Genomic DNA, 18468 nt, shown 5'->3' on the forward strand with positions numbered 1-18468 from the left:
GCAAGACTTCCCCTCCTCCTCCCAGGGTCCCTGCTTCGCCCATATGTGGTGTTCTGAGAATAACTGTGAGGACACCCTTGCTTGAGGGAACAAAGGATATCTGTTGCTATTTTAGATCATTTTACTTCATATTTTTCAAATTAAATAAAAGCAATTAGTATTTTCAGAAAAGCCTATTTATTTGCATGTGCATGTGTATGTGTAAGTGTATCAGGATCTCTTCCTGCTGCAAAGAAATGTCAGGTGTCTGCCCCACTTTTTCTGGCTGAGATTACATGCATGTTGAGGAATTAAACCCAGGCCAGAAGGCTTTGCAAATAAGTATCTTTAAACACTGAGCCATTTCTGCAGCCTAAGAAAGAGTCTTAAGGAATGGAAAGTGTTCTAGTAAGCAAAAGGGACCTATGAGAGGACTGGCTGTGGTAATCTATATAGTCACACACTTTTGTGTGAGGAACACAATTGTATCATTTCCCAGGTTCTGTGATGTTAGCTATGGCCATAGAACTAAGTTTTGCCCGAGAGAATGTGTATGAAATTGTTGTGTGCCAAGTTGTCCCTGGACCTAAGAAATAAGTCAATAAGCTCTGCTGTCCCTATCTCTCTTTCTTCACATAGTCCATGACCAATCAGAAGAAGGGAATCAAGAAGAGGGAAGAGCCTCATGATGTAAAGGTTTCTAAGTGACTGAGGTCAGTATGCCGTCATCCTCTGACTGCCACGATATGGACAAGAAATGAACTTATATATTGTATTAAGTCACAGAGATGCTTTCACATGTATCTATCACAGTAAAGAACACCCATTTTAGTACAGAAATTGATAACTATCTTAGGTAAATTTTGAAATAATGTGGGGCTAGCAAGCTGTGAGAAAATAAATATCAAGAGACTATGGCATAGGAGAGTACTGCCCTACTGTAGTAAAAAATTTGTGACACGAAAACCCAATGTCACCATATATCTTTAAAAGTATAACTCAAAAGTGATTGGTGGGGATCAGGAGTAGACTATCTATTACATTATTAGCTACCTGTTTGTTCATTATCTATTTGTAAGGAGAGGAAGAGGGAGAGAGAGAAAGAGAGAGACAATAAATGAGGGTGGGCATCTTAGGGTCTCTTGACTCTACAAATGAACTCTAGGCACATGTGCCACTTTGTGCATCAGGCTCTACATAGATACTGAGGATTCAAACAATAGTAAGATGAAATTTAACAGTATTCATAATGATTAAAATATTACTAAGGTAGCTCATAATATTGAGCAATGAAATAAATATAATTTTGTAGTAGTCTGTTCTGTTGCACTTAAGAGTTTATTAAGAAGAAAAAAAAAAAAAAAAGAGTTTATTTCCTGTGCAATGTCATCAGACCAGGCAGGTAGCATAGGTGTACAGTTAGTTTGTCATTTCTTTTGCAACAGTCAGTCGGAACTATGACAGGTCTGTGCCTTGAGCACATGGCCCAGGTTCACGTTCTCACATGTCACATACAGCACAAGTTCTTTCCATCATTACCCTGTATGGCAAAACCCAGTTTTTCTATATTGTAAAAAATAATATTTCCATGATGGGAATGTTTATGGCCAAAGTATCCATCACTTGTTGTGCTTCATATCCACTGGATTTCCACTTTATTTTTTTTTCCAGAGGACTTTGCTCATCTATTCTTATGGTGTCAAGAAAGTTATCATGTTGAGCTTTGACATTTCCTACTTTGTTCCTCCACCAAGTCTTTATGAACATCCTAGGAATTTAAGTAACTCTCCTAACTGAAACCAACACATTTTTCTTCTCTGAAATATACTCTCTACTTAGCAGTTTTTAAAGAAAAAAAATCCTATCTAATCTTCACAATAAGCTCTTTTGAATACTTATCACCATTCTGGTTTTAAAATAAGACAACTAAAGACTAAAGAAAGCAAGTGACAGACTCGAGTCCACAAAACATAAATAATTGAAAATATTTTTTAACATTTAAATGTTCTGATTGTGTGTTCAAAGTTGTAAAAGAGTATCACATAGTTTTCTTAAAGTTAGTTTTATTTTGCCTGTAATAAATATCAATTTTTGGTTCTATAAGTTTAAACCCCACTATAATCTCAGTTTTAAGATGAGACAAAAGATTTAAATTTTGTTTTATGGGCTGGAGGGATAGCTTAGTTAGTAAGGTGCTAGCCATGTTTAATTCCCCTAGTACCCATGAAAAGCAGGATGCACAAGATGACACATGCATGTAGAGCTCATTTGCAGCAGCCAAAGTCCCTGGTGCACCCATTCTCTCTCTCTCTCTCTCTCTCTAGTAAAATAAATAAATAAATAGAATATTTAAAACTTGTTTTATAATTTTAAAATAGTGGATGCATAAGCACAGAATATTAGTAAAATTTGGAATTATTACAGTTAACTATTACATATATGAATAAGACAAGGTGAAATATGAGTCTATGTTAATTTCACATTAACATTCTATGTTACATATACTTTTCAGGCAGGCATTTAGTGAATTACTCTAACATGCTTATTTCAATATAGTTTCAATTGGGGATGTTTCACCATAAATATCTTATCTTTGTCTTTATGATTTTATTTAAAGTAAATATTATGGTAGAAAATTGGACTATATAAAGCTATATTGATTTCTATGTCATCTGGTTATGAAAAACCCCTCAAAGCTATGCATGGTGATACACACCTTTAATCCCAGCACTTGGGAGGCAGAGGTAGGAGTATCGCCGTGAGTTCCAGACCATCCTGAGACTACATAGAGAATTCCAGGTCAGCCTGGACTAGAGTGAAACCCTACCTCAAAACAACAACAATATCAAAACAGCCCTTCATATCCTTTGCCAATTTTAATAATGGGTATTAGAGACTCATAAAGGCACATTCCTTTTATAATGAAACAAATTCTGGAAGGCTCTTAAATAGGAGCTCATTGCAAAAAAGGGTCCAGCCTTTATTGAAACTCACATGTTTCATACGAGCACATTATGATACCATCTTTGACTGAGTAAACATGTTCTGGAGAAAGTTAGTGATTATTTTGTAGTCATCATTAAGGAAAACTGACTCTCATGAGTCCATAGAATGTGCTAACTTACATCAAAAGCTACATCTCAGTCCTCAGTGCCCTATAAATGGAACAGCGTTGTCTCTCTCCACTTTCTGCATTCACTTACCAGGAGGATACCAGTTAACCACCCAAAAAGTGATAAAGTAGGTTCCATCCAATTTAGACACTTCATAACTTAACTGTCTGTGTGTGCGTGTGTTTGGGCATGTTGGTGTGTGCAGGTACCTATGTGGATGTTGTTTTCAGGAACACTGCCCATCTCCTCTGAGGCAGTGTCTCTCATGACCTGCAGCTCAGTCATTAGAGGAGGCTGGCTGGCCAGTGAGCCTCAGCCTCCACGTGTCTTTGTCTCTCTGGCACTGGGGACACTAGCAATGCTGCCACACAGCGCTTTTTTACATGGGCACTGGAAATCAAGCTGATGCTTACAAGCCAAGCCCTTTACTTACAAAGCTATCTCACTGGAGCCATGACTTAAATTTCTATCAGCCAGAGGAATGGATGGATATCGTTTGGACATTCATGCATTTTTTTTTTTTATTGAGTTCCCCAAATACATGAGCTTAAAACTTCTGGTAGAATACTTGGTTCATTACTGAACTTTTACCTTTTATGAACAAACACAAGACCATACCTAGATGACTTCTTTCCCTTTGAATGAGAAATGTTGAGTTATATTGATATTAATGATTAGCCCTAGTCGCCATATTAATCCTATTCTCCTGTCTTGTGGATGTAATTTAATACTAAAGTTTCACAGAAAAAGATATATTATAGAAATATAAACATTTATATCGCAAGAAACCTGTTATTGATTCTTGAGACAAAGTCATACTAGTTGATGTTAATGATAGTACCAGGTCCAATTAATATGGAAAAATGAATTTAATATGTGAAATTAGCTATCATAACACAAACTAGTAAATCATATTTCTCCAATTGTTTTACAATACAGCTATATTGCTATTAATTTGTCTGCTTCTGCTACCAGCGAATTCTTTTGTAACTATTTTACCATCATATGCTTAATAGACCACTTGAAAATATAGCCTAGCTATAAAATGATAGTCAATATGTATTCATTTCAACTTTAGGTCATAACTGAAAGCAAAGCAACAAAAATGCTAGTGAAGACTAAGAATAAATTGAAACAATACATATGGCTTCATCAATATAAGATTGTTTTCTATAGTTTTGATATTCTCAAAAATAGTATAATAGACTTTTTAGGATCCTATTAAAATTAGAGAATATTTTTGAAGATAGTATAAAGAAATCCTATATATCCCCACAGGACTTTTATTAATGTGCTATATTGGTTGCAGTGAACAGATAACCGTGGATATACCATTGCTAATACTTTCTGGATAGTTCCTTAATTTTTGCCTGATATTTTTCTTTGCTCTGGGATGTGGCCCAGGATGGTGTGTCACGTTTAGTTGTCATGACTTCTTACTCTCCTCTTGGTTATAACCATTTCTTAAACTTCCCTGTTTGTTGATAACTTTGAATGCATGTGGAGTACAGGGTCAGTGTTTTGTGGGAAGCACCTTAGCTGAAATTTGTGTAATGTTTCAAAGAGTTGCCAGTTTGCTGGAGGGAGGCCACAGAGATAAGTGCTGATTTTATCATATCATATCAGTGGTACCTGCCAGCCAGGATATTCCCGAAATCAGAACCAACATGATATGAACAAAGAGATATATCTTAGGGAGTGAGCTCTCATAATTGTGGGGTCAATGAGTGTCAAGTATGTAGATCAGGTTTTAGCATGGAAATTAAGCAAGGGATTCATGTTATATTCCTTCTCTGGAACACGTCAGTGCTCCATCCTCGATGTGATGAGGAAAGCCCACATCATTGTGGTTAATCTTCTTTACGTAAAGTCAGCTGGTTGTAGATTAACCTCATTTACAAAATTCCTATGCGGTCATGCTTAAATTCATGTTTAATCAAATAACTGGGCACTACAGCCTAACCCGCTTGACAACTAATACAATCATCTCAAGTGTGCACTATCAGTGTGATTTATCATCCACGTTGACCTTGACCATCTAGCTGAGGGAGGACTTGTCAAATAACATTACACATTTACAAAGTTGTTCAGCTTTTTCATTAGTAAAGGGTGGGGATTTATGCTGCCATTTTTAAGGGTGGATTATCTACAGAAATTATTTAAAATTCTACAAAGGAGACCATCTACCTACTTCGTAGTTTATTTATTATTCATGTGCTTGTTTAAATGAGTGTGGACTCATGAATATTTACTTCATCTAGTAAATTACCATCTCAAACTGCTTCTCTGTTGTTGTTCATTCACATTCTTTCAGCTTTGGCCAATGGGCATTCTTTCACCTATCGCACATAGCTTCTTTTCATGTACATTAGTGTCTCTTCTTTTATCATAGAATATATCACACATAGTGTAACTTGTTTTGTTCTGTTTGTTATAGCTTCCTTATATGATGGAGTTGCAAGATGCTCCAGGCCCATCATTACCTTTACAAACTCCAGCAATAGAGTTATCTATCTATATATATATCTGTGCATGTTTGTACATCTATAAATATCTTCATGTAACCATCAGCATCACACTGAACTACACATGAGTTCATCCTGGCGTTTCTAACTTTAATCCATTTCCACGTGGATAATGCCAACCCTCATGTCTTGCGTACCCCTCGCTTTCTGTGCCAACATGGGCTCTGTCGTCTGCCATGCATTTGTGTCTTCTGTCCCAGTGCACACGCATAGCACTATCCAAACCGGAAACAGCTGCACCCATCAGAGTGGTTCTGCCTAGTTCCCTTTGTCTTTCATTTTAAAAGCTCTGGTCTCCAAAGTGACTTAGGTCAGGACCTTTGCTTCCCACCCTCCTCACTGAGTTTAGTTCACACAGCTTTTGATACCGTCCACTTTCCTCCTGGGACTCTCTATTCCCAAAGCACTTTTATTGTCATTAATTGTCCTATAAAATTGCCTGGGTTTTGACAGATGCATGATGCCGTGCGCTCACAATTATAGCCGCAGAGAGGACTGTTTCCCTGCTTTGCCTAACACATGCCCTGCACTCTCCCTGATTAACCTTCCCTGCCCTGCTCTGCTGCTCTTACTTTCTGTTTGACTTTTCCAGATTGTCATTTAATTGGATGTATCAGGCATACAGCCACTTTACATGTGTGTTTGTGCATGTGTGTGTGTGTGTGTGTGTGTGTGTGTATGTACATGTGTGTAGCTATGCATACCCCATATGCATGTGTGAATAGGAAAGAGGAGCATGCCTATTGTCTTTATCTCTTTTCTGGATTATTTCCTAGAAATGGAGTCTCTCCCTAGCCTGAAACTGCCATTTTAATTACTTTTTAATTTTTTTTTTTTACATTTTTTTTTTTGGTTAGACTGGTTGATCGGTGAGTCCCAGAGGTTCTCCCTTCTTAGACCCTCCCCTCAGAACTGGAGTTATAGGCATGTGAGGCCACACACGGCTTCTTCTGTGAGTGCTGGGGCTTGTTCTCAGGTCCTGTCGTGCAGGCTCATTTCCACAGAGCAATCTCCCAACAGCTATGGCCACTTTAGACTGAGTTGTTCAGGATAGCAAAGTGCATTGAAAGCACAATAACTTCTTTTCATGTACATTAGTGTCTCTTCTTTTATCATAGAGTAATATTCCATTTTATGCTTGCATCACAATTTCTTTATTCCATCTTAGGCTATAATTTTGAGGCAATCTATTTATAAAATCTGGTACATGGTTGATATATGTTTTCTTGACTGCTTGCAAATCTCCATGTGTTTCTCACACCTTCACAAAATAAAAATGGGAACAAAAATGGAAATACCCACAAGTTCTTTATGAGAAGCTATAAACATTTTCTTCTTTTTGGTGCTGAAGATGAAAACCAGTGTCTTTCACATGATATGCAGCACTCCACCACTGAGCTACATCCCCAGTCCCATACAAGGTCACGATTTTTTCATTATTTTCGCACGTGTATGTGGTGTACATGCTTGTTTGCTTGTGACTGAGCGTGTGCACGTTAATGGAGAGGCCATCGTTCGACGTTGGGTGTCTCCCCTTTGCTCTCCACTTTGGAGCCTGGTCTCTCACTGAGCCCAGAGCTGACCAACTAGGCTGGACTGGCTCATCAGCAGCTTCAGAGATCCTGCCGCTTCTGCCTCCTCAGTGCTGGTAGTGTGTGTCTCACCATGGCCAGTATCTTTTAAAAATTTTATCTTTATTTGAGACACATGGAGAGAGACAGAGAGAAGAAGAAGAAGAAGAGAGAGAGAGAGAGAGAGAGAGAGAGAGAGAGAGAGAGGGAGAGAATGGGCAAACTAGGGCCTCCAACCACTGCAAACAAACTCCAGACACGTGCCACCTTGTACATCTGGCTTATGTGGGTCCTGGGGATTCATAGAATCTGGGTCCTTTGGCTTTGCAGGCAAGTGCCTTAACCATTAAGCCATGTCTTCAGCCCCATGCCCAGTATTTTATGTGGATGTTCAGGATCTGGATTCAGACCCTCACCCAGTATTTTATGTGGGTGTTCAGGGCCTGGATTCAAACCCTACCCCAGTATTTTTTTTTTTTTTTTTTTTGGTTTTTCAAGGTAGGGTCTTGTTCTAGTCCAGGCTGACCTGGAATTCACTATGCAGTCTGGATTCAGACCCTCGCCCAGTACTTTATATGGGTGTTCAGGGTCTGGATTCAGACCCTCGCCCTTATCCAGCAAGTGCTTTACCAGATGAGCCTCTGCAACCCAACATATTTATGAATGCGAACATTTGCTTTCAATACTCATGAAAATTATAAATTGATAATACTTAATGAGTATGATTCACCAATTTTAAAATGTACATTTTCCCATATTCTAACATCTCTGAATTTTTAGTGAAACTTATAACCAGTAGTTTCATACAATTTTTGTTCCGTATGTACAAATGTGGTCATATTTCTTTATCTGTCATGACTTTAATTCCATATAACCACTGAAGTGACAGTATGTACTGGACATAAATGCCATATCAAATGGTTTCAGAAGTATCACATAGAAATGCAGCAGTTAAATGTACATATTTTAAATATCATGAAAGTAGCTCAGAGAAGAGGGTATATCACTTAGTAATGCAGATGTACTTCTTGTTAGAAGAGTGATTACAATTCTTATTTTTCTTTATTTTAAAGTGATTAAAACTATGTTTTCTGTTATTTATCAAATAGTACAAAATCCTAAAGTAGAAAACTAAACTCAGTCTTTGAAAATTATGTAGATATATGTGAAAAAAAAAAGGCTTATCAGACCCAAAGAAATGGAATTAAAAGCATGAGAAACTGCTAAAAATTCTGGAGTACTGAAATTAATTTCAAACCAAATGGGAGGTTGGTGTGATGGATTGTCACTCAGGATTATCATTAAAGCATTATGTCATAGTTTAATTGGCAGTATTTGAGTGTCTTACTAATAGTAGGTAAAATAATGGTGTGTCTTACCGTCTTTGAAATCTTATATTTTATAACACGTGGTATTTATGATGCATTGTACAACATGGTCTATACACTCAGTATCATTTAAGCTACGTGTTTTCCAATGAGGTTGATGTCACTAATTTATAGGTAATGCCCCTTAGAAAGAATGTGTAGCTTGCCTGAGGTCATAAAGCTAATGGCGGGAAGAATTTTGACTTGAGACAGGGCTGACCCTCCCCACCACAGCGCCCTCAGTGTGATTCATTCTTTCTGCTACTATCATGGGAAACTTAAGTTAGCTCCAATTGTCCCATGGTTTTCTTTTTATAAAAAAAATATTTATTTAATTGAGAGCCGAGAGAGATGTGGAGACAAAGTGAGAGAATGAGAGAGAGAGAGAGAGAGAGAGAGAGGGAATAGGCACCCCAGGCCATCCTGATGCTGCAAATGAACTCCAGATGGCTGCACTACTTTGTACATGTGGCCGATGTGGTGCAGGAGAATCACAGCTGGGCTTCCAGGCTTGGCAAGCAGGCACTTTGAACCACTGAGTCATCTCTACAGCACCACATTTATCTAATTCTAAATTTTAGGAATTTCTTTTGACACATTCATGTATGTACACTTTATTTTGATCCCACTCTCTTCAATTACCTTCTCTCTTCCTCCCTCTCTTTACACTAAAATCCTTTTTGTCATTTGATTCTCATCCTGTATTCATGTCCTATTTATTTATTTTATTTATTTTTATTTTTTTTCTTATTTATTTTTATGCACTAATAAAACTAAGATAACTTACATATAAGTGTTTAATTGAAACATTTTACCTAACTTTACAACTGATGTTTCAATACTACCTTCCTCTTCACTCTTCTTGTTAGTAAGGTGTCCATGGAAATTGCTGAAACAGCGAAGATAGAGAACCATGCTTAATGTCACAAAAATTTCAGGCAATAATCTAGAATTTGAGAGGACATTTCTTGCAAAGCATACATGTTGGAGAAAGTATTTTGTTAGATGTGTCACTGAGAATTGATTCAAAATTCGCTGCTAAAAATATAATAACATATATGTGCTCCACCATCACTGACGATCAACATTACTTGAAAACTAAGAAATGTTCACTGGGTTTGGCAAGAGTTTTAAGCAGAGAAATGCCAGGTACTGGAAGTATTATTTCCATCAACCATGTAATTGGACAACATAAAGCTCAAAGATTTTTCAAAGAATAATATCAATAATAGAAAAAAAAAACCGGGCTGGAGAGATGGCTTAGCGGTTAAGCGCTTGCCTGTGAAGCCTAAGGACCCCGGTTCGAGGCTCGGTTCCCCAGGTCCCACTTTAGTCAGATGCACAAGGGGGCGCACGTGTCTGGAGTTCGTTTGCAGAGGCTGGAAGCCCTGGTGCGCCCATTCTCTCTCTCTCCCTCTATCTGTCTTTCTCTCTGTGTCTGTCGCTTTCAAATTAAAAACAAAAACAAAAACAAAACAAAAACAACCTTAAAAAAACCTTAAAAAATAAAAAGAAAAAAAACCCTTTCACAACATGAAATGGTATAACTGAATAACAAAAAGGAGTTAAGAAAACTTGAAACATAAATAATATAATTATGCTTTTGAAAAAGAAGCACCTCAGAGCTGGGTGTGGTGGCGCACTTCTTTAATCCCAGCACATGGGAGGCAGAGGTAGCAGGAAGAACGTTGTGAGTTCACGACCACACTGAGACTACGTAGTGAACTCCAGGTCAGCCTGGGCTAGAGTGAGACCCTACATCAAATAAATAAATAAAAAGAAAAAAAAAAAACAAAGAAAAAGAAGCACCTTGAAGAACATCTGCAAAAATATTCAAAGGAGAAAAATACTATGGATTACTTAATTATAAGTAGTTATGTGTATGGACGAAATCATTATGGTTACTTACTATACCTTCATTAGCACTCACATATTAAACATACTACTCCTGAAGAGTATTTCCTTCACTGACTATGTAGTTACAAACTCTCTAATCAAGGATGTTGTTCTAGTGAAGAGACATAAATATTATCTACATTTGCAACAAAAAGCAAGCATGCGCACTCCACCCCTACACTACGTCAGCTCCCTGCGGTCACTGCTCCTTTCTAGTAGCCCAGTCTACTGAGTGCACAGACACAGCCTGCCCTTGCTGCTTAGTGCTAGGAAACCTGAATCTCTGGAAATGGCAGAGGAATGCAATAGGAGCATTCCAGGGAGTCACAAAGGGCTTGCAGACCGGCAGGAAGGTGTTTGTGCCATCATGCATTCCACATCAGCTTAATGAAGCAAACTTGTTAGATAGCAAAAAGGACATAATTATAAATACTTTACTGCTAAAGACAAAGCCACTTGAAATTTTTGAGTAATTACCCCCAAAGTTAAACTAATCAGAAGACACATGCTGCAGTTAGCTTTGTGTTGTTGGCTCAAACCAGCCAACCAAGAGAAGCTTGTGTGGAAAAAAAAAAAAAAAAAAACAGGTTTATTTTGTCTTACAGACTCAAGGGGAAGCTCCATGATGGCAGGGAAAAACATTGGCATGAGCAGAGGGTGGACATCACCTCCTGGCCACCTGGCCAGCATTAGGTGGACAACAGTGGCAGGAGAGTGTGCCAAATGCTGGCAAGGGGAAGCTGACTATGACAACCATAAGCCCACCCCTAAAAATATATCACCTCCAGGAAGCTCCAATTCCCAAATTGATACCTGCTTGGGACCTAGGCCTCAGATACATATATTTATGGGATCCATCTGAATAAAACCACCAAAACACATAGGATTGTAGGTAAAAAGATGATGGATTGTTTCATATGTATGTAGATACACACACACACACACACACACACACACACACACACACACGCGTAATAAATAGATGATAGAGCAGCTTCAATTGAAATTTAATTGAAATGTAAAGAGAAGTTGTCAGATGAAATTATTAAGGCTGAGAGCTCCTGAAATATGCTGTTACAAGCTGGGAAGTCAGTTCTATAATTCAGTTCAAGGCTGAAGTCTTAAAGATTAGAGCTCTGAAAGTCAAGGCCAGGTTAAGATGGGTATCTCAATAATCAAGAGTGAGAATTCACTTTTCCTACTCATTTCCTTCTAACTGGGCCTTTATGGATGGGATAATTCCCATCCAGATTGGTGAGGGTGATTTTTCTTACTCAGCTGTTATAGTCAGCTCCATGTAACTGGGATGAACATCCAAACCAGACACACTTTGTGGGAGGAAGGGTTTATTTCAAGCTTACAGATCCAGAGGGAAGTTCTATCAGTGGCAGAAAAAGCTGCTTCCATATATCCAAGGGGAGAGAAACAACCAAACAGCCAGAAAACACCAGAAGCAACAGCAGGGAACTGCAGCAAACAGGACCCCAGAGCTCAAAACTTCTCTGTGTGCCCTTGGACTGGAATTCAGATCTTCCCCCAAACACACCTGTGGATTTGTCCCCATAATCTTCACCTCCTCTAGCCAAGTGGTTGGAGAACGAGATTACAAGCTTTAAGAAAACTCCTGAGTCGATTAGGTACACACATCCCAACTACAACATCAGTCAACCAAGTCATGGTAATCTTTTCCAGAAACACTACCACAAGCACACCTAGAAGTCATGTTTAATTAGTTATTTTGGCATTTCTAGCTAGTTAACATATGAAGCCAACATTATGTGTTGACGAATGGAGAAGGCGATACATTCTTTATCAATGTCAGTGGTAGTATAAAGGGATGAGAAAATATGAGGCTAACTCAGGAAAGTTTTTGCATCCCCAAATTCATACTTTGACCTGCTAATTACATTACTAAAATTATACCCCCAATATATATGTATTCGTATATTCACTTAGAGTCCTCCTTTTCCTTGGTAGTATTAAAATTGTAGACAGACACATGGCTCACTGGGTGTTTTCCATTTCAGAGCCTTCCTTACGTGCCTCTGTCTTACCAACTGGAGGTGAACAGAAGTGGTTCATGTTGCTTCCAGAATGGGAGCTTTAGGATGTTCCTGCATTTAATAAGGTCCCCCCCCCTCCATTGTGCACTCTCTATCTGGTCTACCTGGGGCAGCAGTGCAAATGCTAACACAATTATAGCTGGTAAAAAAAAAATATTTACAGATAATATGGCTCCTCGATTTTACATTTTGGCCAGAAATACAATATTTCAGATATTACATTGAGAATAACATAGCTGGTTTGGGTTGTACATATTAATGACCTCAGTACTTGTGGTAGTAAGACAGGAGAATTGTCATTTTGAGGCTAGCCTGGTCCACATAGAGAGTGGTAGTCCAACCTGGGCTATATAGTAAGGTCTTATCTTAAAGACAGTAAAAAAAAAAATTGATTAATACAATTATATCTGTCGTTCTAACTACCTATATATCTACAGCCCTATCTATCTATCTATCTATCTATCTATCTATCTATCTATCTATCTATCTATATGCAGGTACATATAAAGATATGTAAGTGCACAAATGGTGCACAACACTTTATGTGAAAATTTGAATGAGATTTCTATGTACTTGTTGCTTAAGAATGGATTCATATGGTTGCATAGAATATCAGACAGGGTCTGGGGAGATAGCTTAGTGTGTAAAGTGCTTGCTTCACAAGTATGAGGACTTGAGTTTGATTCCCAGAGCCCACAGTACCCAAAAATATAGTGCAGCATGCTTATACTCCCAGCCCTGAGGAGGCAAAGACAGGATGATCCTGGTCACCACTGTACAGTCATCATAGCCTAATTTCTCAGGTACAGGCCATTTATAGGCTCAAAAAAGAGGTAGATAGTGTTTCCAATGCTGTCCTCAGGCCTCCATGCCAACATGAACCCACTTGCACACACACCCACACACATATAGACGTGCATACAGACATATACACACACTGCCACACCCCTGCTCCAAATCAGAGAAATGCTCTAACTGCTCAGAGTGTCAATCAACCAACACAAACACAAACCTATCCATCCCCAAGCCCATTTTTCTGATTTCTTCACCAAATCAGGATGAAAGAAACATGAACAAGAACAGTGATTGGATCATCATAAAATTAGCAATACAAAGTAAGTCACAAAATTCTTCTTTAAGATAAAAAACAGTGTCTGGCAATATACGACTTTTGGTGCATACTCCAAGTAAGGCAACTATAAGTGTTCTTCATATGCATAGATATGGAAAACATATGCATACATTTTAAGCAAGATTTGAATTATTATTCTGTGACAATTTCCAATTCAAATGAAAAACAATTTAATTGGAATTTTTTGGATTAATGAAAATAATTTATAAACAATAGACATTATGACATCTAAACATAAAATAACTAAATCAAGATTCATAAATAGTGTTAGAAACAGAAATAACTTGCAAAATTAGAAGTGTATCCCGTATGAAATATAAAAAGTAACATAATTTACATCAAGTATAAAAATGATACAATTCATAAATTATGTATGTATAAATATGTATGTATAAGTTTTTGCCATGCCAACATGTACTAAGTCTTCATTTTGAACATCTGTGGAATAACTTAAAAATGAAGTAGCATTCAGTTGAAAAGGGTAGCATTACGTTATTCTATTTTATTTTCACCCTTAACATGTCTATTCTATTTTTTTGATGCTGTTTTATGCTAAGACCTGCAACACGTATTTTAAACTTAAACATATATTCAAATAATGTTATGTTGCCTCAGGTTTAATTTAGATACTTCATTAACAATGTAGGTCTGGGGATGGAGAGATGGCTTAGTGGTTAAGCACTTGCCTGTGAAGCCTAAGGACCCTGATTCAAGTCTTGATTCTCCAGGATCCACGTTAGCCACATGCACAAGGGGGAGCACGCATCTGGAGTTCGTCTGTAGTGGCTGGAGGCCCTGGTGTGCCCATTCTCTCTCTCTCTCTCTCTCTCTCTCTCTCTCTCTCTCTCTCTCTCTCTCTCTCTCTGTCTCTCTTTCTGTCACTCTCAAATAAATAAATAAGAATGAACAAAGTAGGTCTGATTCTTCCCTCCCACTGCCTTGAACACTCCCATTATGTACGTCACGTATCTGTATGTGCGCTATCATCATCACTGAATTCATTGCTACTGTTAATAGTTAAAAAGTTCTACTTCATGCCAACAAAGAACTAGATGGGCTGGAGAAATGGCTGAAAATCATCATCACCACCACCACTATTGTGTATTTGCATAGAGGATATGACATGTTACGCTTTGGGTGCTTTCACTATATGAACATATTTAAACTCTCATCCACCTTAGGACCTATAGACAGTGATTATATTTTATTACACATGAGAAGACTGAGGAACATGATGAGGAAGTTGAGAGGAGTAAAGGATGGCAGTCTCACTACTGAGAAACACAGGTCTGGCTCTAGAACTTCATGCTTTATCCATCATAACAAAGAGAAAAGCTTTTCTCCCCTAGTCACTCTTCCTTTCCAGTGAAACAGAGGTAAAAGAACTTCATGGCCTTGTTATTGGTCACACTGACATGACTTGGAGATTACCAGCTATTGTGGTTTGAACAAAAAACATTTTCCTCCATCCGTCAGACGTCTCTATTCATCCCTCTCCCATGCTCTGTCTGGCTCCTGCTCGTCGTGAGGGAAGTGGCTGCTAGAAGGTGAGGCATCGTCCAAGGTGGGGGTCGCTAAGGGTAGCATAGAAGGCACAGCTTTTCCCCAGTCTTCTTCCAGGCCCTCTTTCATATTCCTCTGTGCTTCCTGCCTTCCATCCTAGTGAACAGGTTTCCTCTACCACATGCCATTCTATTTCACCCTAGGCAAGCTTACCTAGGACTGAAACCTCTAAAAACCTGAGCCAAAATAAAACTTTGTCCTCTTAGTTGATTTTCTCATAGACATACAAAAGGTACTTGCATGCTCCCAAGTCAACTGGCCCGTCACTATGACCACTGTTAGCCTGAACTGCTTTGAAGCTACAGTGAGCACAGCACCCAGGCGTTCGTGCCCTTTTGTCTTTTCCTCCCTTCTCTGCTCTGCCTGTGCTCCCCATGTACCCTGCTGATTTGTTTTCTTTACCAAATGCATTGTATTGATTGCATCATTGTATCTATTTAAACAGAGACTCAAGTTATCAAGGAACAAAGAAAATTCTAAATTTGGCTAATGAAACTACCAATAACATGATAACATGTTTTTGAAAATAATATAGTTTTAAATATTATACAAATATTAATTCTATACTTGAAGTATAAATGTCTCTTTCTAAGCTTCCACTTTGCCTTCTTCCATAAGAGTTATGGTAAAGATAATTGAGGAGAGAGTTATAATAAAATGTTTATCATTCTGAAGTCTAGGCTAGAATTTTGCCATTTAATTTATTAACATCGGTGGGTTTAATTTTTATTTTGTAACATACTTTATTTATTTAGTTGTAGAAAGAGCGAGAGAGAAAATTGGCTTGTCAGGGCCTGTAGACAGTACAATTGAACAACAGATGCATTCACCTCTTTGTGAATCTGTTTTTATGTACGTATTGGAGACTTGAACCCAGGTTACTAGGCTTTGCAGGAAGGCACCTTAACTGCTGAGCCATCTCTCTAGGCCAACAACGCTTTTATATTCCAATACATATTCAAAATCATTACTACTAATTAATATATTCATGAATCTTTTGTCACCTTATCTAACTAAAATCTTTTGGGACTCTTCAATTCTTTTAGAATGGAGGAAAATGTATATCTGTAATTTTCAGAATTAAGAAAAGTTAAAACTTATGTGTTTGTTTGTGGAGATTTTACATATATAGATATATATGCATACATATATATATTTCATATATTCATTTTCTATATTACTGATTCTCCTAGAAATGAAGAACCCTTTTCTGCAAATCTTCTTTTAGAAGGCAAAAAAAAACACCCTTTTGCTGTTAACTCTCTCTTTAGAAAGGGAAATTAGCAGCTGTAGAGTATTATTTAGAATCAGTCTGATTGTATATCTAGAAAATGAAGTCCTACCTTAACTGTTTAATTAAAGATTGGAAGAAAATATTTAAGCAGGTGTTAATCAAGCATTTAAAAAATATTGCATACTCCACCTTCCCAGGTGCAGTTCAAGTTTTCTTTCCATCTACAAAAGAAAGTAGATACTAGGGAAAGGAAATAATGTCTATTTTGAGTTCAGGAAATATAATTGTTAAGATTGAAGAATTTTATACTAATTATCTGACACATTGTAATACCTATTTTGAATCCAATAATTTTACATCTTTGTGAGAAAACAATCTACTTGTAATTTATGTATTTTCCCCTGCATTATTTCATGTGCACTTATAAGTTTTTGCACATACATGAAATTAGTACTAAAAATCTAATAATGAATATAACCTTTTTTGAAAAAATGAATAAGTATATAATGTATACATCACATATTATATAATTGAGTTAGTCATCATAGTTTATCAGCTACCAATCTTGTTTGGAAATAGATACTGAATTTAGCATTGAATATAGCAAAGAATCTTTGGGATATCACCAATTCTTATCTTCTATGTTACAAATCTAAATACAAATTTGTGGTCATTCTTTGAATTTTTAAAATAACTTATAATGTAGAATATATAAATTTATAATATATAACACACATTAATGAAATATGATATATACTTTTAGAATTATATGTGATTTATAATGAACACTGTAGCTTCTTGTTACCTATCTGTAACATGTATAAGTGAGACAGTGTAATGTATGTACTCCTATATCTAATTTATTTTGCCTAGTACTCTATTATGAAAACTAAATTTTATCACATGTTCTCTGCATCTATGCATGTGATGACATGATTCACTTTTATCTCTTACATTTTGTTAGGTAAATTATACTGATTTATAAATGAATGAAAAATCCCTCTTTCATTTTTTTGAGCAAACATTACTTTTTCAGGGAAAAAAATGGGCAGCAGAGAGTGAGTGATAGGGATAAGGACAAAAGTTACTACATTACACAGTAATTCCACTTATTAGTACAGTCACCGTGAGTGTCCGTAGAGGATTAATTCAAGGACCTCCATGGAGAATTACTTCTAGAATTCTCTGCAAACAGGTACCTAAAATATATTCACACTTAAAAATTTACTTAAAACTTGATCATAGACATAAAGCTAATAAAGTTAGAAATGCATGTGAGATTTAGAACTATAATATTATTATATGTAGCATCTGAACATTAGGAACAATTAGAATATATCAAAATTCTAAAGCTCTCCAGACATGGTGACTCCTGCCTATAATCCCAACACTTTGAAAGCTGAGGTGAGAGGATCACCTTACCATAAGCTCAAAGCCCACCTGAGTTGGAGAGTGAAGTCATGCCTCAAAACAATTGCAACAACAAAATTACAAACCTTAGTGCTGCAAAGATCATCAACAAGAAAGTGAGAAGGAAACATCTATGCAATGGGAGAAAGTATTTGAAAATGGTATGCCTGGATGCATGATTAAAATCCAGAATGTATATAGAATTCTGGCAATCTAGCAATCAGAAGACAATTTAAATAATGCAACTTAAAAAGGCACAAGATGTTTGAGTGGTCATTTCTCTAAAATGATAGGTCAATGGCCAATAAGCAAGTAAGAGGAGATGAAAGACATCAATAATCATTCAGGTAAAGTATGTTAAACTCACATCACAATCCATTTCTGTCCCACTAGAATACTGACACAGATGTGGAGAAGTGGCCACCAGCAACGGCTGATGAGATTTTTAAGTTGATGTAGCCACTTGGAGAGCAAGATAATAAACACAAGTTACCACTTTACTCAGCAATTCCACTTCTAAGTACAGTCATTCTTGTGTGTCTGAAGAGGATTCATGTGCCATTGTCACTGGTCTTTAGCATGACCAAACTAGTAAGCATGTCTGCCACTAAGCTA

The sequence above is a fragment of the Jaculus jaculus genome, chromosome 14, assembly GCF_020740685.1.
Source record: "Jaculus jaculus isolate mJacJac1 chromosome 14, mJacJac1.mat.Y.cur, whole genome shotgun sequence".
In the NCBI taxonomy this organism is placed as follows: Eukaryota; Metazoa; Chordata; class Mammalia; order Rodentia; family Dipodidae; genus Jaculus; species Jaculus jaculus.